Source organism: Mesoplodon densirostris, chromosome 6, assembly GCF_025265405.1.
Source record: "Mesoplodon densirostris isolate mMesDen1 chromosome 6, mMesDen1 primary haplotype, whole genome shotgun sequence".
In the NCBI taxonomy this organism is placed as follows: Eukaryota; Metazoa; Chordata; class Mammalia; order Artiodactyla; family Ziphiidae; genus Mesoplodon; species Mesoplodon densirostris.
Window position 1 is genome coordinate 71402690 of NC_082666.1, and position 23463 is coordinate 71426152.

The 23463-nt window shown below is 37.7% G+C and overlaps 1 protein-coding gene across 7 annotated transcripts in view; it reads right to left on the bottom strand.

Moving 5' to 3' along the window:
• The window catches only part of JAK2 (Janus kinase 2), a 263827-nt gene that overhangs the window by 119144 nt on the left and 121220 nt on the right, over window positions 1-23463 (bottom strand). The window contains exon 1 of one of the 7 annotated variants that reach the window (XM_060102219.1): window positions 13482-13501. The exons of the other annotated variants lie outside the window; for them this stretch is intronic. The gene's annotated coding sequence lies outside the window, so the exon portion shown is untranslated. Of the gene's footprint in view, window positions 1-13481; window positions 13502-23463 lie in introns of those variants that run through there. 7 annotated transcript variants of the gene reach the window in all.

Consider the following 23463-nt stretch of genomic DNA (forward strand, 5'->3'; position numbering starts at 1 on the left):
AATAAGCAAATCTTTTCTTTGAATTGCTGCCCTTCCAGGACTCTCCTATCTTGCATTTATGCTAAATATTACTTGTATTCAAACCTAGTCAAGAAGATATGTTATCTTCAAGATAGTACAGGATTAAATCAAAAGGATTTCACACAAAAGTACATTTATTTTTTAAAAGAAATGTACTCAAAAAGGCATTCTCTCACCAGTTTCCATCCTGAGGTCTGATTTTAGCAGTTTCTGATAACAGAAGCATAAGAAATTGCTGAAGCACAGCACAGAAATATTTACTGCAAAATCACAGAAACTAGTGAGGAAAAAGTTATGATTGGAAAATCTGTAACACAGAAAATCCTTTCCTTCTGTTCCTTTGTCCTTAACACCATTCTAGAAGACGAATGGTTGTCTTTTCCATAATCCCTCACCCTCAACTACTAAACCTAAAAAGTTCTTTGAGAACAGTTTGAGAAAAATATAAACTCTATTATTAAAGGTGTTGGAAATAATATCTGAATACAATTTCTCACTATTCATGCTCATACAGATTCTAGTTTTGCTTCTTCAATTTAAAATTAAAATGTATGGCTGGGGGGAATCATATGGTATGTGAATTATGTCTCAGTAAAACTTTTTTTTTGAGTATGTGTATTTTTAGGAAAAACAGAAATGTTAAACAATTACCCCAGATACCTGTTTAGCATCAAAACAACTAAACTTTTGTTGTCTTTATCTCTTCTCATTTCTACTTTAAGTTTGTCCATTTCTACCACATATTTGGCTAGCCCAACATATTTTTCAGTTCACATTTGGTCAATCATATCTAATGCAATACCTCCCTAAACTATAACCAAACATCCAAGTATGGGGACAGCCAAGAAAATTACATAACATAAATTGCACAAGGGCAGAGACAGTTCAGTTTGAGCTTCTTGTCAGTGGTAATGGGAACATCATGTTTTCAACAGAAATCATCAGTGAATAAGAATTTGGATCTACTTTTCAGTAACTATTGTTTTAAAAAGGTCTCAGATATGAAACAATACATAAAGTATTTCAGAAACTATAATAGAATATATATGGTGAAAATGACTGGGTTGTGCACTGCATAACTTGATCCCTGAGGAATCCATCCTGAGTCTGAGATTTCTTACTGTGTAGGTATATAGGAAGCACCAAGACACAGAAGAAGAGTAAGCTTGAAAGGAAAGATGAATTTTAGATATTTGGAGTCAGAAGCACCTACAAGACAATTAAAAGGAAGATTTGTAGTAATCAGCTTGATATATGAGTAGTTAGGAAGGATTTCTTGATTTGGGATTTGAGAGGCTGGGTATTCAGTATTACAATTCACAGAATAGGACATACAGAACAAGGATAGTTTTGGAGGAATGATGAATTCAATTTGGCACATTCTGAAATGAGTTACCTATAATATATCCAGACTGAGATATCCTATAGGCAGCTAGATTTATGAAGGCTAAGGGGAACATAATGTGCTTTTGCTACAGATTTCATAGTCATTATGCATAAAGAAGGTAGCTATAATCATAGACATATATGATGCCCAGATATAAGATATAAGGTAGGACGAGAAGAAGGTCATAGATCAAATCCTTGAGGTCACACATTTAAGGACTACCCAGAAATGTCAGGGACGGAGGGCAAAAAGAAGAATGTAGCAAAGAACCTGAAAAGAAAGGGACAGAAATAAGAGGAAAACTAGAATTAACTGTGTAAAAATTCATTGATTACTGCATTTTTCTGTGTATTTTAATAAAAATAAGATTCCCTTAGAAAAGAAAAGAAGAGCAGAGAGTTTGAGAAGAGTTATCAAGTATTATGAAGAGGTTAAATAAGATAGAAACAGAAGGGAAAAAATTCACTGAACTTGGTAATTAAGAAGTTAGTAAAGACTACCGATAGGGAAAGAATCTGAAGGGTAAGAATGGCTTTTTATTTTCATTTGGTTTCATTATTTTGAGTTTTCTCATCTCAAGCAAGGCTTTCAACTTAGAATTCTTAGAAGAATACAGGCATTCCCAAACATTCGAAGATTCAAAGTTTACCTCAAAAGCAGCATTTAAGAAGTTACTTTCTTAAGATATAATATACCAAAAATCCTCAATATAATATAAGCATTGTTGTTGTTTTTCAAATTTAAAATTACCTACAAAGCACTAAAGTGTTAAGTATGGTTTACTGAACAGAACATAAATGTTAGTCTTAACATAAAAGTACAAATTATAGAGGCTGAGAGGTGAAAGCAAGGAGGGAAGCTAAACAGAAGCTTGGGGGAGAAGCATTAACCTTAGAAATTGAGAAATCAACAAATATTGCCAATGGTTGCTGGAAAAAGAAATAAAGTTACAAATATATTACCCTAGGTTACAATGATAGCTAATATAAGAAATAAAATAGTGAAATGTGTAATCTGAGGAAAAGAGGAGGAACACAGTGGCATAGGTAACAAAGAGATTGAAATACCAGAAGTTAACAGAGTCAAAATGGCCTCCCTCTGGAGAAAAGGATTAAAGTTGGAAGAACAGAGCTTTTCATTGCAACTGGATTGTTGTGGATTATTAGCTCTTTTGTATGATCTGACTTTTTAAACCAATGTAAATGAAACATCTAGGGGAAAAAAATAAGAGTAATTAGGAAATAAGAAAATCAAGGTGGCAAGGCTATTCTTAAGGGTGAAGAGCAGAAAAAGGATAGATAACTGCTGATTAACAGTTAAAGATCAAAGGAGAATATAAAAATAAGCTAAAACATATTCTTGAGCTGCTACAGGGGGAAAATAATGATAATACCAAAGAAAGTGGTGAAAAACAAACAAAGGAACGAGGTGTTAGCCCTAGAATAGATAGAAAGGAACAAGATCAAGAGCACAGTGTGCAAAAAGAAAGCTAAAAACAGGAGGATATAACCAGAGTGGTATAATTAACAGTTTACAACTTCAGAGATGGACTACTGTTGTAAAGTATGGACAACACTGCAGAGTCAAAGAAAGAAACTGTAAGGTGTCCTTGGGTGAGTTCTTCAACAGATAATGAAATGAACTATGATAATGTTAGGAGAAGTGGTTTAAAGAAAAACTAATTAGATGCCAAAAATTCTCAGTTAATGACATGGGAGTAGACAAGGAAAGAGTAGCAGACAACATCAGGGTTGACTGAGGATGATATAAGCTGCATCATAATCATCTCAAAGGACAAGATTTTTTGTTTTTGTATTAGCATAATAGATGTTATAGAAATAGCAGTGTAAATACTTCCTCTAGACCCTAGGGTAGATGTAATGCAATATCTTTAGGAAAGGCAACATTCAATGAAGGTAAGAAAGCAGAAGGAAACTGATGCTACAGAAAACCCAATTTATAAGGGAATAAGGAATTTGGAAGGACCTTATAAAAAGGACTAAAGGGGAATCAGCTGAAGAAGTAAAAATAATAAGAAGACATGAATACGTAAAATATTTTCTGGCAGTATATGAGAATTTTGAATTCAATCAAGCCTGTAAAATACCAATTTATAGGAAATGCAGAGAACAGAGGAAAACATTAAACTACACCATGAGGATATGATCAGCAAAACCTGTATTGTGGGAAACCAGAACCAACATAGTTAAAAAAGCAAAAAAGAGATGAAGGAAACATATATCAATAGATTAAAAGAAACTGTAAAGTCACAGCTGTAGACCTATTTGGATCTTAGTATTTTTAAAAAAACTATAAAAAAGAAAAAACATTTATGATATATCAATTAGAAATTTAATTACTTGCTAAATACCTATAGATATTAAGGAATTGTGATTCCTTTATTTTTAAAAAAGTTCCTATATTTTAGAGGTATGTAAGGAAATATTAAGGAAAAAAAATATGATGTCTACAATGTGCTTCAAAATAACCCAGTAGTGGGGAAAATAGATAGAACCGAACTGACCACAGGTTATAAAGACTACTGAGGCTGAGTGATAAAAGTATGAGAGTTCATTATACATTATCTCTACTTCTTTATGTTTAAAGTTCTCCCTAACAAAAAAGTTTTTTTTAAAGGATGTCTGTTATATTTTATCTAGCATTTCTTAAGAAGAGTGTTTTCAGGTTATTCAATAAGAAAATTTCAGAATATAAAGTCCCAGATTTTATTTTGTATTTTATAATTCACCTCTCATGCAGGTGTCAAAGAACTCTGTAAAATTTACTAAAGCTATCTTTTAAAGATAAAGATCTCTAAATGCAGTAAAAGTTTATTTCTATTCACACACACAAAAAAGTGTCTCTAATTATCCTTAAAAATATCCCAGGCAGGTGGCGGAGGGGGAAAGCTTCGGAGTAGCGGAGGAGAGCACAGCAACAGGGGTGCGGAGGGCAAAGCGGAGAGATTCTGGCACAGAGGATCGGTGCCCTCAGGCACACACCAGCCCGAGAGGCTTGTCTGCTCGGCCGCCAGGGCGGGCGGGGCTGGGAGCTGAGGCTCGGGTATCGGCTTTCAGTCGGAGCGCAGGGAGAGGACTGGGGCTGGCGGCAGGAAGAGAGCCTGAAGGGGTTAGTGCACCACGGCTAGCCCGGAGGGAGTCCGGGGAAAGGGTCTGGAGCTGCTGAAGAGGCAAGAGACTTTCTTTCCTTTTGTTTCCTGGTGCGCGAGGAGAGGGCATTAAGAGGGCTGCTTGGGGAAGCACGGAGACGGGCGCGAGCCACGGGTAAGGCGCGGACCTCGGAGACGGGCGTGGGACGCTGGGGCCGCCGCCGCCGCCGCCGCCGGGCCTGTGTGCGAGCGTGGGTAACTGTCCGCCCCGCCTTCCGGGGGGCCTGTGCACCCCGCCACTGCCAGGGTCCCGGGACCCAGGGACGGCTTTCCCGGGAAAGCGCACGGAGCGCCACGGGCTGCTGCAACGTCACGCTGGCCTCTGCCGCCGCAGGCCCGCCCCACAATGTGCGCCCCTCCCTCCCCTCTGCCTGAGTGAGCCAGAGCCCCCGAATCAGCGGCTCCTTTAAACCCGTCCTGTCTGAGCGAAGAACGGACGCCCTCCGGCGACCTACGTGCAGAGGCGGGGCCAGGTCCAAGGCTGAGACCCGGGAGCTGTGAGAGCAGAGACAGGGAAATCTCTCTGTGCAGCCTCGGAGGCAGCGGATTAAAGCTCCACGGTCCATTTGATGTGCCCTGCGTCTGTGGAGTGCATGAATGGACAGTGAATCATCCCAAATTGAGGAAGTGGACTTTGAGGACAAGATTTAAGACTTTCCCCCCTTTTCCTCTTTTTACAACGAATTATCCCAAATTAAGGAGGTGGACTTAGAGAGCAAGATTTCAGACTTCTCGCCCTTTTCCTCTTTTTACAACGAATTATCCCAAATTGAGGAGGTGGACTTGGAGAGCAAGATTTTTGTTTTTTCCCCCTGCTCTCTTTTTGTGAATGTGTATGTGTAATCTTCATGTAAGATTCTCTCTGTATAGCTTTGCTTCCACCATATGTCCCAGGGTTCTATCGGTCCGTTTTTTTTTTCAATAATTACTTTTTAATTTTAATAACGCTACTATATTTCATACTTTATTCTATTTTACTTTACCTGCTCTTTCTTTTTTTCTACCTTCCCTTCCTCCCTCCCTCCCTCCGCTCCTCCTTTCCTCTTTCTTTTTCTTTCCTCCCTCCCTCCCACCCTTCTTCTTTCCACTTTCTTTTTCTTTCCTTCCTCCCTCCCTCCCTCCTGTCTTTCTTTCTTTCCTTCCTCCCTCCCTCCCTCCCTTCTTCCATTCACTCTTCCTTTTGCTTTCATTCCTCCCTCCCTCCCTTTCTTTCCTTCTCTCTTTCCATCCTTCCTCGCTCCCTCCCTCCTTTCTTTCTTTCTTCCTTCCTTTCTTCCCTTCTTCCTTTCTTTCCCTCTCTCTTTCTTTCTTCTACTAATTCTTTCTTTCTGCTTTTTCTCCCTGTTATTCTGAGCCGGGTGGATGAAAGGCTCTTGGTGCTGCAGCCAGGAGTCAGTGCTGTGCCTCTGAAGTGGGAGAGCCAACTTCAGGACACGGATCCACAAGAGACCTCCCAGCTCCACATAATATCAAGCAGCGAAAATCTCCCAGAGATCTCCACCTCAACACCAGCACCCAGCTTCAGTCAACGACCAGCAAGCTACAGTGCTGGTCACCCTATGCCAAGCAACTAGCAAGGCAGGAACAAAACCCCACCCATTAGCAGAGAGGCTACCTAAAAACATAATAAGGCGATAGGCACCGCAAAACACACCACCAGACGTGGACCTGTCCACCAGAAAGACAAGATCGAACCTCAACCACCAGAACACAGGCATTAGTCCCCCCCACCAGGAAGCCTACACAACCTACTGAAACAACCTTAGCCACTGGGGACAGACACCAAAAACAACGGGAACTACGAATCTGCAGCCTGCAAAAAGGAGACCCCAAACACAGTAACGTAAGCAAAATGAGAAGACAGAAAAACACACAGCAGGTGAAGGAGCAAGATAAAAACCTACCAGACCTAACAAATGAAGAGGTAATAGGCAGTCTACCTGAAAAAGAATTCAGAATAATGATAGTAAAGATGATCCAAGATTCTATTTCCAAGATCCATAATCTTGGAAATAGAATAGACAAAATGCAAGAAACAGTTAACAAGGACCTAGAAGAACTAAAGATGTATCAAGCATCGATTAAAAACACAATAAATGAAATGAAAAATACTCTGGATGGGATCAATAGCAGAATAACTGAGGCAGAAGAACAGATAAGTGAGGTGGAAGATAAAATACTGGAAATAACTGATGCAGAGCAAAATAAAGAAAAAAGAATGAAAAGAACAGAGGACAGTCTCAGAGACCTCTGGGACAACATTAAACGCAACAACATTCGAATTATAGGGGTTCCAGAAGAAGAAGAGAAAAAGAAAGGGACTGAGAAAATATTTGAAGAGATTATAGTTGAAAACTTCCCTAATATAGGAAAGGAAATAGTTAATCAAGTCCAGGAGGCACAGAGAGTCCCATACAGAATAAATCCAAGGAGAAATACGCCAAGACACATATTAATCAAACTGTCAAAAATTAAACACAAAGAAATCATATTAAAAGCAGCAAGGGAAAAACAACAAATAACACACAAGGGAATCCCCATCAGGTTAACAGCTGATCTCTCAGCAGAAACTCTACAAGCCAGAAGGGAGTGGCAGGACATAATTAAAGTGATGAAGGAGAGAAACCTGCAACCAAGATTACTCTACCCAGCAAGGATCTCATTCAGATTTGATGGAGAAATTAAAACCTTTACAGACAAGCAAAAGCTTAGAGAGTTCAGTACCACCAAACCAGCTTTACAACAAATGCTAAAGGAACTTCTCTAGGCAAGAAACACAACAGAAGGAATATACCTACAATAACGAACCCAAAGCAATTAAGGAAATGGGAATAGGAACATACATATCAATAATTATCTTAAATGTAAATGGACTAAATGCTCCCACCAAAAGACACAGAGTGGCTGAATGGATACAAAAACAAGACCCATATATATGCTGTCTACAAGAGACCCACTTCAGACCTAGAGACACATACAGATTGAAAGTAAGGGGATGGAAAAAGATATTCCATGCAAATGGAAATCAAAAGAAAGCTGGAGTAGCAATTCTTATATCAGACAAAATAGACTTTAAAATAAAGACTATTAGAAGAGACAAAGAAGGACACTACATAACGATAAAGGGATCGATCCAAGAAGAAGATATAACAATTGTAAATATTTATGCACCCAACATAGGAGCACCTCAATACATAAGGCAAATACTAACAGCCATAAAAGGGGAAATCGACAGTAACACAATCATAGTAGGGGACTTTAACACCCCACTTTCACCAATGGACAGATCATCCAAAATGAAAATAAATAAGGAAATACAAGCTTTAAATGATACATTAAACAAGATGGACTTAGTTGATATTTATAGGACATTCCATCCAAAAACAACAGAATACACATTTTTCTCAAGCGCTCATGGAACATTCTCCAGGATAGATCATATCTTGGGTCACAAATCAAGCCTTGGTAAATTTAAGAAAATTGAAATTGTAACAAGTATCTTTTCCAACCACAATGCTATGAGACTAGACATCAATTACAGGAAAAGATCTGTAAAAAATACAAACACATGGAGGCTAAACAATACACTACTCAATAACGAAGTGATCACTGAAGAAATCAAAGAGGAAAGTAAAAAATACCTAGAAACAAATGACAATGGAGACATGATGACCCAAAACCTATGGGACGCAGCAAAAGCAGTTCTAAGGGGGAAGTTTATAGCAATACAATCCCACCTTAAGAAACAGGAAACATTTCGAGTAAACAACCTGACCCTGCACCTAAAGCAATTAGAGAAAGAAGAACAAAAAACCCCCAAAGTTAGCAGAAGGAAAGAAATCATAAAGATCAGATCAGAAATAAATGAAAAAGAAATGAAGGAAACGATAGCAAAGATCAACCAAACTAAAAGCTGGTTCTTTGAGAAGATAAACAAAATTGACAAACCATTAGCCAAACTCATCAAGAAAAGAAGGGAGAAGACTCAAACCAATAGAATTAGAAATGAAAAAGGAGAAGTAACAACTGACACTGCAGAAATACAAAAGATCATGAGAGACTACTAGAAGCAACTCTATGCCAATAAAATGGACAACCTGGAAGAAATGGACAAATTCTTAGAAATGCACAACCTGCCAAGACTGACTCAGGAAGAAATAGAAAATATGAATAGACCAATCACAAGCACTGAAGTTGAAACTGTGATTAAAAATCTTCCATCAAGGGCCTCCCTGGTGGCGCAAGTGGTTGAGAGTCCGCCTGCCGATGCAGGGGATACGGGTTCGTGCCCCGGTCTGGGAGGATCCCATATGCCGCGGAGCGGCTGGGCCCATGGGCCATGGCCGCTGAGCCTGCGCGTCCGGAGCCTGTGCTCCGCAACGGGGGAGGCCACAACAGTGAGAGGCCCGCATACCGCAAAAAAAAAAAAAAAAAAAAAAAAAAAAATCTTCCATCAAACAAAAGCCCAGGACCAGATGGCTTTACAGGCGAATTCTATCAAACATTTAGAGACGAGCTAACACCCATCCTTCTCAAACTCTTCCAAACAATATCAGAGGAAGGAACAGTCCCAAACTCATTCTACGAGGCCACCATCACCTTGATACCAAAACCAGGCAAGGATGTCACAAAGAAAGAAAACGACAGGCCAATATCACTGATGAACATAGATGCAAAAATCCTCAACAAAATACTAGCAAACAGAATCCAACAGCACATTAAAAGGATCATGCACCATGATCAAGTGGGGTTTATTCCAGGAATGCAAGGATTCTTCAATATATGCAAATCAATCAATGTGATACACCATATTAACAAATTGAAGAAGAAAAACCATATGATCATCTCAATAGATGCAGAGAAAGCTTTCGACAAAATTCAACACCCATTTATGATAAAAACCCTGCAGAAAGTAGGCATAGAGGGAACTTTCCTCAACATATAAAGGCCATATATGACAAACCCACAGCCAACATCGTCCTCAATGGTGAAAAACTGAAACCATTTCCCCTAAGATCAGGAACAAGACAAGGCTGCCCACTCTCACCACTCTTATTCAACTTAGTTTTGGAAGTTTTAGCCACAGCAATCAGAGAAGAAAAGGAAATAAAAGGAATCCAAATTGGAAAAGAAGAAGTAAAGCTGTCACTGTTTGCAGATGACATGATACTATACATAGAGAATCCTAAAGATGCTACCGAAAAACTACTAGAGCTAATCAATGAATTTGGTAAAGTAGCAGGATACAAAATTAATGTACAGAAATCTCTGGCATTCCTGTACACTAATGATGAAAAATCTGAAAATGAAATCAAGAAAACACTCCCATTTACCATTGCAACAAAAAGAATAAAATATCTAGGAATAAACTTACCTAAGGAGACAAAAGAACTGTATGCAGAAAATTATAAGACACTGATGAAAGAAATTAAAGATGATACAAATAGATGGAGAGATATACCATGCTCCTGGATTGGAAGAATCAATATTGTGAAAATGACTCTACTACCCAAAGCAATCTACAGATTCAATGCAATCCCTATCAAACTACCACTGGCATTTTTCACAGAACTAGAACAAAAAATTTCAAAATTTGTTTGGAAAAACAAAAGACCCCGAATAGCCAAAGCAATCTTGAGAACGAAAAACAGAGCTGGAGGAATCAGGCTCCCTGACTTCAGACTATACTACAAAGCTACAGTAATTAAGACAGTGTGGTACTGGCATAAAAACAGAAAGATAGATCAGTGGATCAGGATAGAAAGCCCAGAGATAAACCCATGCACATATGGCTAACTTATCTTTGATAAAGGAGGCAGGAATGTACAGTGGAGAAAGGACAGCCTCTTCAATAAGTGGTGCTGGGAAAGCTGCACAGGGACATGTAAAAGTTTGAGATTAGATCATTCCCTAACACCATACACAAAAATAAGCTCAAAATGGATTAAAGACCTAAATGTAAGGCCAGAAACTATCAAACTCTTAGAGGAAAACATAGGCAGAACACTCTAGGACATAAATCACAGCAAGATCCTTTTGGACCCACCTCCTAGAGAAATGGAAATAAAAACAAAGATAAACAAATGGGACCTAATGAAACTTCAAAGCTTTTGCACAGCAAAGGAAACCATAAACAAGACCAAAAGACAACCCTCAGAATGGGAGAAAATATTTGCAAATGAAGCAACTGACAAAGGATTAATCTCCAAAATTTATAAACAGCTCATGCAGCTCAATAGCAAAAAAAACAAACAACCCAATCCAAAAATGGGCAGAAGACTTAAATAGGCATTTCTCCAAAGAAGATATACAGACTGCCAACAAACACATGAAAGAATGCTCAACATCATTAATCATTAGAGAAATGCAAATCAAAACTACAATGAGTATCATCTCACACCAGTCAGAATGGCCATCATCAATAAATCTAGAAACAATAAATGCTGGAGAGGGTGTGGAGAAAATGGAACACTCTTGCACTGCTGGTGGGAATGTGAATTGGTACAGCCACTATGGAGAACGGTATGGAGGTTCCTTAAAAAACTAAAAATAGAACTACCATATGACCCAGCAATCCCACTACTAGGCATATACCCTGAGAAAACCATAATTCAAAAAGAGACATGTACCAAAATGTTCATTGCAGCTCTATTCACAATAGCCCGGAGCTGGAAACAACCTAAGTGTCCATCATTGGATGAATGGATAAAGAAGATGTGGCACATATATACAATGGAATATTACTCAGCCATAAAAATAAACGAAACTGAGCTATTTGTAATGAGGTGGATAGACCTAGAGTCTGTCATACAGAGTGAAGTAAGTCAGAAAGAGAAAGACAAATACCGTATGCTAACACATATATATGGAATTAAAAAAAAATGTCATGAAGAACCTAGGGGTAAACCGGGAATAAAGACACAGACCTACTTGAGAATGGACTTGAGGATATGGGGAGGGGGAAGGGTAAGCTGTGACAAAGCGAAAGAGAGGCATGGACATATATACACTACCAAACGTAAGGTAGATAGATAGTGGGAAGCAGCCGCAGAGCACAGGGAGATCAGGTCGGTGCTTTGTGACCGCCTGGAGGGGTGGGATGGGGAGGGTGGGAGGGAGGGAGATGCATGAGGGAAGGGATGTGGGAACAGATGTATATGTATGACTGATTCACTTTGTTATAAAGCAGAAACTAATAAAAAATATATATATATTAAAAAAAAATATCCCAAACAGGATTTTTTTTTTTTTTTTTTTTTTTTAGCAGTACGCGGGCGTCTCACTGTTGTGGTCTCTCCCGTTGCAGAGCACAGGCTCCAGACGTGCAGGCTCAGCAGCCATGGCTCACGGGCCCAGCCACTCCACGGCATGTGGGATCTTCCCAGACCGGGGCACGAACCCGTGGTCCCCTGCACTGGCAGGTGGACTCTCAACCACTGTGCCACTAGGGAAGCCCCAAACAGGATATTTTTAAGATGTTCAGTACTATCACCACTGTATTTCTAAAATATCTGATCAAACTTAACACTCTCTTTTACAAAACCAGTTTGAATTAAATAAGCTGCAAGAAGAAAAGCACTGTAAGAACTTATGAAAGATACCTTTTTAAACTTTTCCCTGACTATAGATACTTAAATATTTAATTTATAATCTAGTTTAAGAATTACTAGTCCCAATTCTTGTCCCTTGTCTAATCTCATCACATTGTTCACCACATTTCTTCTTTGACTTCCTTCATCTTTAAAATAATGATAAAATCACTGTACATCGTACTGAAATAATTTAAAACAATGGTTCTCACCCTGGCTACAAGTTAGAATAACAGTGGGAACTCTATAAATACCAGTGCCTGAGATCAAAGGAACGATATGGTCTCATAGAAACTTTACAATAATTATTAGTCATGATTAAAAATACAAGGGAAAGATTAACATTCATGAAAATAAGAACTATAAAAGAAAATAATTTCAGCAGAATATGTGGGATAATGATAACCTAGAAACAGATGAAGAGAGGAGTAGTAAATTGGAAGGTAGTACTAAGAAATTCAACCAGAAAGCAACAACGATAAAGACAAAAAAAAATGAAAATATAGTTAAGAGACATGGAAAACCATCAAGGAAACTATTTTTCAAGAGTGAAAAGAAGGTATTTTCAGACATTTCAAAGTGATATAAAGACAGAATATTAAAACTACACACATCTTCTGACTAAAAGAACTATTAAAAGATACATTTTAATAAGAAGAGAATTCAGACAGAAAGCACTTAAGGTTCAGCAGTAAGCACCAAAATTGATAAATTATTGGTAAATGGTATTAGGTAATGACAGGTGTTTTTAAGTGAAGGGGGAAAAAAACCCTCAAGAAATATGTGAAACTGAAACTTTATATAAGAGTAAGAAGAGAGGGTGTTTGATTGCTTCTTACCTATAATAGGGTTCAGGGCAGGCCACCCCAAAATATGCCATTTTGCCATACTGATTATTTTGAATTAAAGTTACTTAAGAAACAGCTGGTATAAGAAGAACATTCTGACCCACCTTTGTTTCTTGAAAGCGGGAAATAAATCTCCCATGTGAAAGTATCCTCCGTACACTAGGATAAAAGGCATCCTTATCACCAGAGACAGGGAATTCAAGGTTGAGAAAGCTATATAAACTCAGTTACTTCATTAATTTACTACCCCAAGCCCAAATCCCTTTGTTGTCCCAAAACTTCACAAATAATTGTTTCTTTGTCTAAAAGGGTATATCAACAGCCTTCTTTGGTCACTTCTTAGGTCCCGTATCTATGGGACCTCCATATGTATCAAATAAAATGTTTTTCTCCTGTTAATCTCTCTTGAGCCAATTTAATTATTAGACCAGCCAAAAGAACCAAGAGAAGTAGAGGGGAAATTTTACCTTCCTCAACAGTTTTGGCGTAGTCAGTAGGATCTTCATTTGCTGGAAAACTGCCTGTTCCCAGGACTGCTGCAGCTGAGAAATCCTGGAACCTTTGATAAGAGCTCGCAGCAGGTAAGAATTCTTACCATGTCTGCCTTCTGAATCACTGTCTGTAGGGTTCCAGTGAAAGCAAAAGTGGTGACAGCCCTTTTCTTCTTTCTAAATTTAGATTAACAGAAGAAAGTATTTGTGTAACAAGTTTCTTTGGCATAGAAACTCTGGTAAATTTAATATGAGTACTTTTGGTTTTTATTGATCCTTTTCCTCCCAGAGATGGTCACCATTTTTATTTGTCTCTGTTGTGTCATTTGTACTAAGGAGGGAAATCCACAGGCTAGAACATAGGCATAAGCCCTATAAGCCTGCTGTTTGAACCATATTTCACAGACTAGTGAGTTCAGTTCTCATCAGACCAGTATTTGTTTAGACAAACTCTGCTGTGGGTTCCCTATGTAAAAACCAGATGAGGTTTTTCATTTCACCTTGTTCTACATCCTGAGAGCTTGGCTTTGTGTCCAGTGAAAATATTCTCTCTGATCTCTACCATCTGAAAGGTACACTTGCCAGGGTGTACCAAGGTGACCAATCAAACATACTGGGGTACTGAGACATGAAGTGACAAGCAGCACTCTGTCCAGCGGTGTGAGATCTCAGGGTAATCTGTCATAAGCGGTCCCAGTCCATAAGGGGCCTTTGTCATCTAATCTTTGTTGTTTTGTTAGTGCTGGAAAAGTCCCATTCCAGTGACACCCACCTAGTGTTACAGTTTAGCAGGTCTGTAATTGGAGGTGTCTCACATTCTTGGGGAAACCAGAGATACAGTTTCCACTACACAATTCTTACACCTATGCAACAAAGGACTTTGCTTTCTTAGACTATCTTTGGGGTATGAACTTTCTGGATAATGTGAGAGCTGCATCTCTTGCCCTCTCTTTGGGGACACCTCTTGCATCCATAGTTAAGCCATAAAAATGCTTATTTATGGTTTAAGTTGCTATTAAGAAGATCCTACTTGTCAATGCCCAGACAGTAGATCCTTTGAATTGGAAAAACTTCTAAGTTTTCTCATCTTAACTGTCTTATTGGTACCTATGGAAAGACCAAAGTTAAAAGTGCATACAAAGAAGTATAACGACTAGCCTTAGGTACTCCTTTAATGAGATAAAAGAACAGAAATTAAACTCAGAACAAAATTAAAAATCAAATGTGACATGAATCTCCCTTCTTCTCCCTCTTACACACCTCTTGTCCTCAACTCTATCCCTGACCCTCCGGAAGACCATTTGGGTCTATGGGGCAATGGTCTAAATACCACCCCTCATGGAGGAAAGAGATAGCCAGAACCTCTCCCAAGACCGACTGCAAATAACCAGGAAATGACTCAGCTAGAGGCTAATATTCAAGGCATGATAGGAATGATATTAGAGGATTTCTCCCCTGCAGTGAATTGGACTAAGGTCATATTATACACAGAGAAATAAAAATTTAAATAGTAATTACCTTAGAGTTCTGGTAAGAGGCAAATACACTCCAAAACTCCCAAGAGAAAACTTGCATTCTTTCTCTGTCCCTTAAAGATGTAAACCTTACTATATCTTTGGAATGTAAATATCCCAGAAGGTGTATAAAACAATGCCCAAACTCACCTGAGACTACAGAGAGAAAGAGGCCTTTTTAAAATACAAACTGCTAAAAGAGTTCTCTTGCTCAAACTCTAGAACACAGCCTCCTTAAGATCACTTGTCAAGAACAAATACAAATCTTAAAAGTATTCTTCACAAATATTAACAAAAAGCTTTAAAGCAGGTAACTTGAACTTGTTCCACAAGAGACACAATTATGTATAAATTAGTTTTGTTTTAGTCACTTGATTCATGGCTAAAGTTCTGGAATAAAGCTCTAAGATCTCTGTGTCAGTCTATATATTTTATCTATGTACGTACATTATAGTATATTTTTCTACCTCCAGATGGTACTGCCAAAATTAATTGGTAAAGAGCTCTATGTAATTGGCTTAGAGAAAAGCATTTATGTAAACCAAATATACTCTCAGATATACAGAAACTAACCCAAATGTTTTTCATGTTCATATGATCTTGGATAATCTTTGATAATAAAAGCTAGCTTAAGTTTATTGGTTTAAGGGCTTCCCTCATGGCACAGTGGTTGAGAATCCACCTGCCAATTCGGAAGACATGGGTTCCAGCCCTGGTCCGGGAATATCCCACATGCTGCAGAGCAACTAAGTCTGTGCGCCACAACTACTGGGCCTGCACTCTAGAGCCCGCGAGCCATAACTACTGAGCCCACATGCCACAACTACTGGAGCCCATGATCCTCAACAGGAGAAGCCACCACAGTGAGAAGCCCACGCACCGCAATGAGGAGTAGCCCCCTCTCGCCACAACTAGAGGAAGCCCACATGCAGCAACGAAGACCCAACACGGCCAAAATATAAATAAATAAATAATAAATTAATTTTTTTTAAAAGTTTATTGGTTTAATAAAAACAAGCATGTCTTCAAAATTTGTCAAGAAAAATAACTTAAGTTGATGGTTAACTATTTAATGTCTAATCCAAGCATAATTGTTACAAACAAGTGTTTTAAATAAATTTAAATAAGACAAGAGTTTATACCTAGTTAACCAAATAATGGATATTCCAGATAGGATGGTATACTGAGATATTGATTGCTAAACATAGTTTGTCTAGTTTTGACTTCCTAATTTTTGCAGAGGCAAAGGATACTTGGGTCCATTAATAAATACGTTTTAGGCCACTATGAAAAAAATTTATTATAAGAAAGAATACACTTCTAAAAATTATGAAATTTATAATTTTACTAATCTAAACTACTACAGGATGTTAATATAGGATAGTTCACAATTGCCTGCTTCCTAGTTTTCAGTGGAAAGCAAAGATTACAAATAGTTTAAAAGGTTGGAAGAAGAGCTAAGACTACAAAGTGGACCAAAGAGAAAATGTCAGAACACAGAGTAATAAGCATAAATTAACTCTACACAGACTGTGTGCACTGGTGCTGAAAGAATGCATGCAACAGAGTAGGTGCCATCTTTGGAAGGTGAGAAGCAGTGGAGCACCCATGAGTGCCTTCTCCTACTGTGGAAGGATTTACTATAACTTCTATAATTTTAATGTAACTTTTGCAAACTGTGGTCATGGAATATGGATGAGTTATGATTAACATTTGAAAAAAATGCAGAGGTTATCTACATTTTATGTAGATAAATGGATAATATATATCTTCAGTTTTATCTATAATTTGTAGATAGGTAAAATAAGCCCTTATTATCTATACACAAATAGAATAGTTTCACAAAGTGTAAAATAGAGTGCATGCATGACATACTTAAAATAGGAAATACATGTCAGTTTATTAAACTTTTACTTCAGTTACTTACATGGTTTTGCATGTGTAGGTGTGTGATGAGCCATAGTATACAGTGTATTACTTACTGTGGAATGACCCAACGTGTTTGAAAGCCACTGCTCTTATACCACAGTAAACTGGACAACAAAAGGGTCTATGCAGCCAGCTGAAAGGCCAGGACAAGATCACCCTTCCTGTTAGGTACAGACACAGTGATAACTCCTTAAGGCCAGGCTGTTATCATTCTCTGATAGGCTCATACTTTGTCACCTTGTCTTTTCAGATTTGCAATCAGGTAGCAATCTTTGCTTAAAAGACCTTCCTCCATTTCTTACAACTATTTGCAAGACTGGGAATTCTGATGGTGGCTTCCCAGATATTCGTAGCTCTGCCATCAGTTTAGAAGTTGTTGTCCCATCTTTCAAATGTTTATTCTGCCTATTCAACTTAGAGTTTGTCTTCAGCAATAATATGGGGATCCTGTTGCCCCTGCCTGTTCTGTAATATCACAGTGTAGTAGAGCAATGTCAGGATGAGCCTGTAGACAGGAGTGAATCTCATACTGTAATTTCCAAAAAGCATACGGCTCGTTTTAATTATATTATATAGAAGCAGTTCATACTCATCTAATGTAGCATATAGTCAATTATGCTATCCTCTAAATCTGTAATTATTCGGTATCAACTGCCTTGCATAATTTCTTTTGTACATAAGCTTCGTAAGCTTCTGAAATTGAGAAAATAATATTTGAACTAATAAGGTTTAAATTTTCAGGGAAAAAAATAGGCTTTTAAAAAAATACAGACTGCTATAGAACTTCCCCTGTCAAAATTGATCTGTAAAAGACGTGAGATTTTTTTTTTTAACAAAACTACTAGAAATACTAAGGGTAAGAGAAAATGACTGTATATGAAACACAGAATGTGTGTTTACAATAAAATAAAGTATAAAGAATAGAGATGGATTTTTGGTAAGGGAGAAGAAAAAAGAAAGCAATTTTGAACTAAATTAAAATGACTGTTCCAGAATAAGAAAGAAAAAAGACAGGACAAAAGCTGAGTGGACACAGAAAGGTGCAGAAGGTGTGTGGAAAAGGAATATTGAAAAAGGAATTTTATGTGTGCTCAAGCTGGCTAAGACTGGAATGGTTTTAAATGAGTTTTAAAAATGAATGAATTTTAATAACAAAAGTATACTGGTGAAAAACTAGGTTTTGGTTTTCTAAAAGAACAAAGTTTTCCTAGACTATTGGTCTGCAGGCAGAAGACATAAATAGACATTTCTCCATGGAAGACACACAGATGGCCAATAAGCACATGAAAAGATGTTCAACATCACTAATTATGAGAGAAATGCAAATCAAAACCACAATGAGGTATCACCTCACACCTGTCAGAATGGCTATCATCAAAAAGGCTATAAATAACAAATACTGGAGAGGATGTGGAGAAAAGGCAACTCTCATATGCTTGTTGGTGGGAATGTAAATTGGTGCAGCCACTATGAAAAAGAGTATGGAGGTTCCTTAAAAAGCCAAAAGTAGTACTACCATATGATCCAGCAATTCCACTCCCGGGTATATATCCCAGAAAAAAATGAAAACACTAATTCAAAAAAATACATGCACTACAATGTTCATAGCAGCACTATTTACAATAACCAATACATTAACACAACTCAAGTGCCCATCAACAACTGGTTTAAGATGTGAGATTACACACACACACACACACACACACAGAGGAATATTACCCAGCCTTAAAAAAACTGCAGTATTGCCATTTGCACCAATACGGATGGACCTAGAGAACATCATACTAAGTGAAGTCAGAAAGAAAAAGACAAATATCATAGATGTCATTTATATGTGGAACCTAAATAATAATTACAAAAGAACCTATATACAAAACAGAAACATACAAACATAGAAAACAAATTTATGGCTACCAAAAGGAAAAGGGAGGTGAGGGATAAATTAGGAGTTTGGGATTAACACATACAAACTACTATACATAAAATAGATAAGCAACAAGGATTCACTGTATAGCACAGGAAACTATGTTCAATATCTTGTAATAACCTGTACTAGATAATAATCTGAAAAAATATATATAAAACTGAATCACTTTGCTGCACACCTGAAACTAACACAATATTGTAAATCAACTATACTTGAATTTAAAAAAAAGGGTAAAGAAAGGTTTTTCTTTACCTTTTAGTAATCTGCATAGGAAACAAAGATTCTGAGTTTTATCAAAATAATTTCCTGTGCTTCTTGTTGTTTTATCAGGTCTTAGATTACTTTTAAAAAAATAACTGAGTCTTCTCTATTAAAAGAGCTAAGCTTTTTTACAACTATGTAACTTTCTGTATTTGCCTTTGAAATCTTTTAATTGTCACTGCAGTTAGATGGATAACTAAGTATTATTTCACAGTGACCTATGATCCTATTTAATCTAGTGTTTTAAAACCTTTTGATATTTTTGGAAAAATTCCCAAAATTCAAATTCTAAATAGTCTATTTGACCTTGAACAAACTTGGGATTTTTCAGAGAGTCCCCTGGAACATCTCAAAAGATTTGTTCTCTCTCCTTATAAAAGGAAATATTAAACTAATTAAGCTTATTTGGTTATTAAATTACATGGGAGACATTATCAAGTAAGTGATGATAAACCTTCTTAGCTTATATTGTATGCGTAAATGTTATTACTACATGTTCAATGACTATATGAAATTCAAAAAAAAATCTGATATGTACTTGTATAGTTATTACTTGTAATTCTAGTTACTATCTTAAAACATATGTCACAAAACTGACTAAATTTCCTTGTCAATTGCATAATACACTCTCATCAAATCTTTAACCATGGGCATTTTTTTTGCTTTATTTTTTATTTTTTTTTTGCTTTATAACAAATTTAATCAGTTATACATATACATATGTTCCCATATCCCCTCCCTTATGCGTCTCCCTCCCACCCTCCCTATCCCACCCCTCCAGGCGGTCACAAACGAGCTGATCTCCCTGTGCTATGCGGTTGCTTCCCACTAGCTATCTACCTTACGTTTGGTAGTGTATATATGTCCATGCCGCTCTTTCACTTTGTCACAGCTTACCCTTCCCCCTCCCCATATCCTCAAGTCCATTCTCTAGTAGGTCTGTGTCTTTATTCCTGTCTTACCCCTATGTTCTTCATGACATTTTTTTTTCTTAAATTCCATATATATGTGTCAGCATACAGTATTTGTCTTTCTCTTTCTGACTTACTTCACTCTGTATGACAGACTCTAGGTCCATCCACCTCATTACAAATAGCTCAATTTCGTTTCTTTTTAACCCATGGGCATTTTTAAGTCTTTTTAAAAATGTACAGTTATCATTTTACTCTTTTACGCTTTTAGTGTTCCTGTAGAAGTGTTTCACCTTCACAGAGATTCATATAAAGGACTCTGACAAGTACTCTAGAATACAAGTTTCTGGTAACTTTAAAATCATACCATTGGGACTTCCTGGTGGTCCAGCAGTTGAGACTCTGCACTCCCAATGCAGGGGGCCCAAGATTGATCCCTGGTCAGGCAACTAGATCCTACATGCATGCTGCAACTAAGAGTTCACATGCCACAACTGAAGAGTCCACATGCCTCACTAAAGAACCTGCATGCCGCAACTAAAGAATCCCACGTGCTGCAACTAAAGAATCCCGTGTGCAGGAACAAGGATCCCAAGCGCTGCAACGAAGATCCTGTGTGCCGCAACTAAGACCCAGTGCAGCCAAATAAATAAATAAATAAATAAATAAATATTTTTTAAAAAATCATACCATTAAATAAATAAATAAATAAATAAATAAATAAATAAATAAATAAATAAATAAATAAAATAAAAAATCATACCATTGAACTGGGTAAGAATTTCCGTAAGTCTAATAGAGACAATGGTGGCTTCGTGAAACTGCTGATAAAAGATCAAGATCAACAAAAATTAAATAGGACTGAATAAACTAAGGAGGATGATTTTAATATTTATGACTTTTTGTTTAAAATATTGCTCTTTCTTTAATGTTTTGTTTTCTCAGATTTAAGAAAACCTTCTTCTTTTCTCTTAAACTATTTTGGCCTACAACAATTTGATAAAATACACCTTTGTAGCAAAGATGGCACACTTACCTTTTTCTTCCTACCTCATCCCTCCAGAATTCAGAAACTCTCAGTGAGTATACTTATTTTCATGGCAATATAGTTCTCTGCATGAATTCAATAAGGATTTGTTCTCCTTGTAGCAGGATACAATCAGAAACATTGGTCATGTTACCAAGGCTTTAACTGGTAATATCTGGTCATACTTGAGAAAGATACGCATTGACTACGTTTTTTTTTTTTTTTTTTCTTTTTTTTTTCGGTATGCGGGCCTCTCACTGTTGTGGCCTCCCCCGTTGCGGAGCACAGGCTCCGGACGCGCAGGCTCCGGACGCGCAGGCTCAGCGGCCATGGCTCACGGGCCCAGCCGCTCCGCGGCATATGGGATCCTCCCAGACCGGGGCACGAACCCGTATCCCCTGCATCGGCAGGCGGACTCTCAACCACTTGCGCCACCAGGGAGGCCCTGACTACGTTTTGACTAGACAGCTTTAAGGAACTATGGTTGACTTTATGGAGTCAATAAAGCCCTCTGGAAAAAAAAATCAACCTTCTACCTTGCTTACACAATCCCCAGAAGCCTTACCAGGTGAGTAAAAAAGTCACTTCCTGGCAGGTACAAGAACCTCAGGATATTTGGGGGACCTTGAGAAGAGAGAAAGTCACCCAAATCTATAGGTATTGCAAGCCAAGTTTCATGGCAAGTTCTTGGCTCAACTTCTTAGCCTTGAGAGTTCAATCTCAAATTCCTTATGAAAAGTTCCAGCAAAGCAGACTGCTATTCTTGCTGCTCTTATGTAAATAAGCGAAGTTTATTGAAACTAGACTTAATTTGCAAAAAAAATTAGTCTTACTATGGTTATCTTTAATAGAATTGGGAGGGGGTGGCTGTAGAGAAAAAATTATGTTTCAGTAGAAACTATACTACACACTGTGGATATTAGATTCTAGTTCTGTTAATTGTCTTTTAGGTTTTGTTTTCTACCTGTAAACTGGACTAAATCCTGAATTCTCAGTTCCTCCAGTATTTGGCTACAGCGCTTCAAATTAACATTTCTGATTTTTTCTCCCACCCTTCTGACTTAGAAGCATCCAAAGCCATACAGACTAAATTTGGACAACTTGATATAAACTTCAGAGGAATCAACAGCTTAATCTTCATAGACAATCTTCACGCCTGTTGCTATATGACCACTCAGAAAGATCACCAGGGACATTCAAACTGCAAACTAGGAAAATCTATCACATTGCCACTGTCTACCCTTACTCCATCTGAAGGTACTTCAGCCAGACATCAAGAAATCTTCTCAAATGACTGCCTTCAGAACCAGGATTTACAGTCTGCTCTAATCATTAACCATTGTTTTTCTTTTGTTTCAATAGAAATGTTTTCTTAAATATCTGATTTATTGCACAATGTAAGACTAACTTTGGGAGACCAGCTGCATCACCACCTCCTAAAATGAAACACAACTGTTTAGCTGAACTGACCTATTTTCAAGACTAAGGGATTAATTAAATGAGATAATGAAGCTATCTACCAGCTCAGCTTATAATATGTGAAACTTTTAGGGAAGTTTCAGAGTAACAGCATCAGCTACCAGTGCCATAGTGTACAATTAGGCTGTTATTTAAAGAGAACAAAAGCAGGCGATATGGTCTCAGCTCTATTGGCTAATTAGTCTAGAACTTGTTCTTCCTCAATTTTTCACTTAAACACTGAGTTACATTAATTTTAATTACATTAAAATGAATAAAGATATGTTTTCTTTTTATTCCAAGTATTTCGTGATCATTAAAGAGATTTTGAGAATTTCTCTTTTGTCAAAAATGGAATGTCCTCCTCACACAACCTAAAAAAAATGGACTCTAGATATACAAGGAAAATTTCGAAGGAAATTTTTTTGAGATAGGTTTTTTAATGTTTTTATCTTACATTCACATCATCTAATCCATTATGCTGCACACATTGTTTGAATAAAAACATTAAAAATCTTTTTGCTAGAAATGGCATAGACTATTATATTAAGTGTGCAGTTAACTAAAGAAATCTCAGCTATAATTGGAGTAGGGACAGGCCTGTAGAGGCCCTGCCGTGCATCATCAGTTGCTCCGTACAGGAAAAGATGTATGCCTGTATTTCTGACAGGAAGGTGCCTCTACTTTACTATCCAGCAGGAAGAAGAAAACTTCTCTGTGCTCCATGAAAGCCCAGCGAATGAGACTGTAGCAGCCCAACCAATGAGAATCATACTTTGCATTCCCAGCTTCTGTCAATGAACTCTTTGGTTCACACAGTCCCTCCTAGCTTCCCCTTTTTCCTTATAAAAGTAAATTCCCCTTCTTTGTTCTCTGGATTTGCCCATGGGCCACCACAGCTTACATTTCCCAAACTGCAATTCCTCCTCCC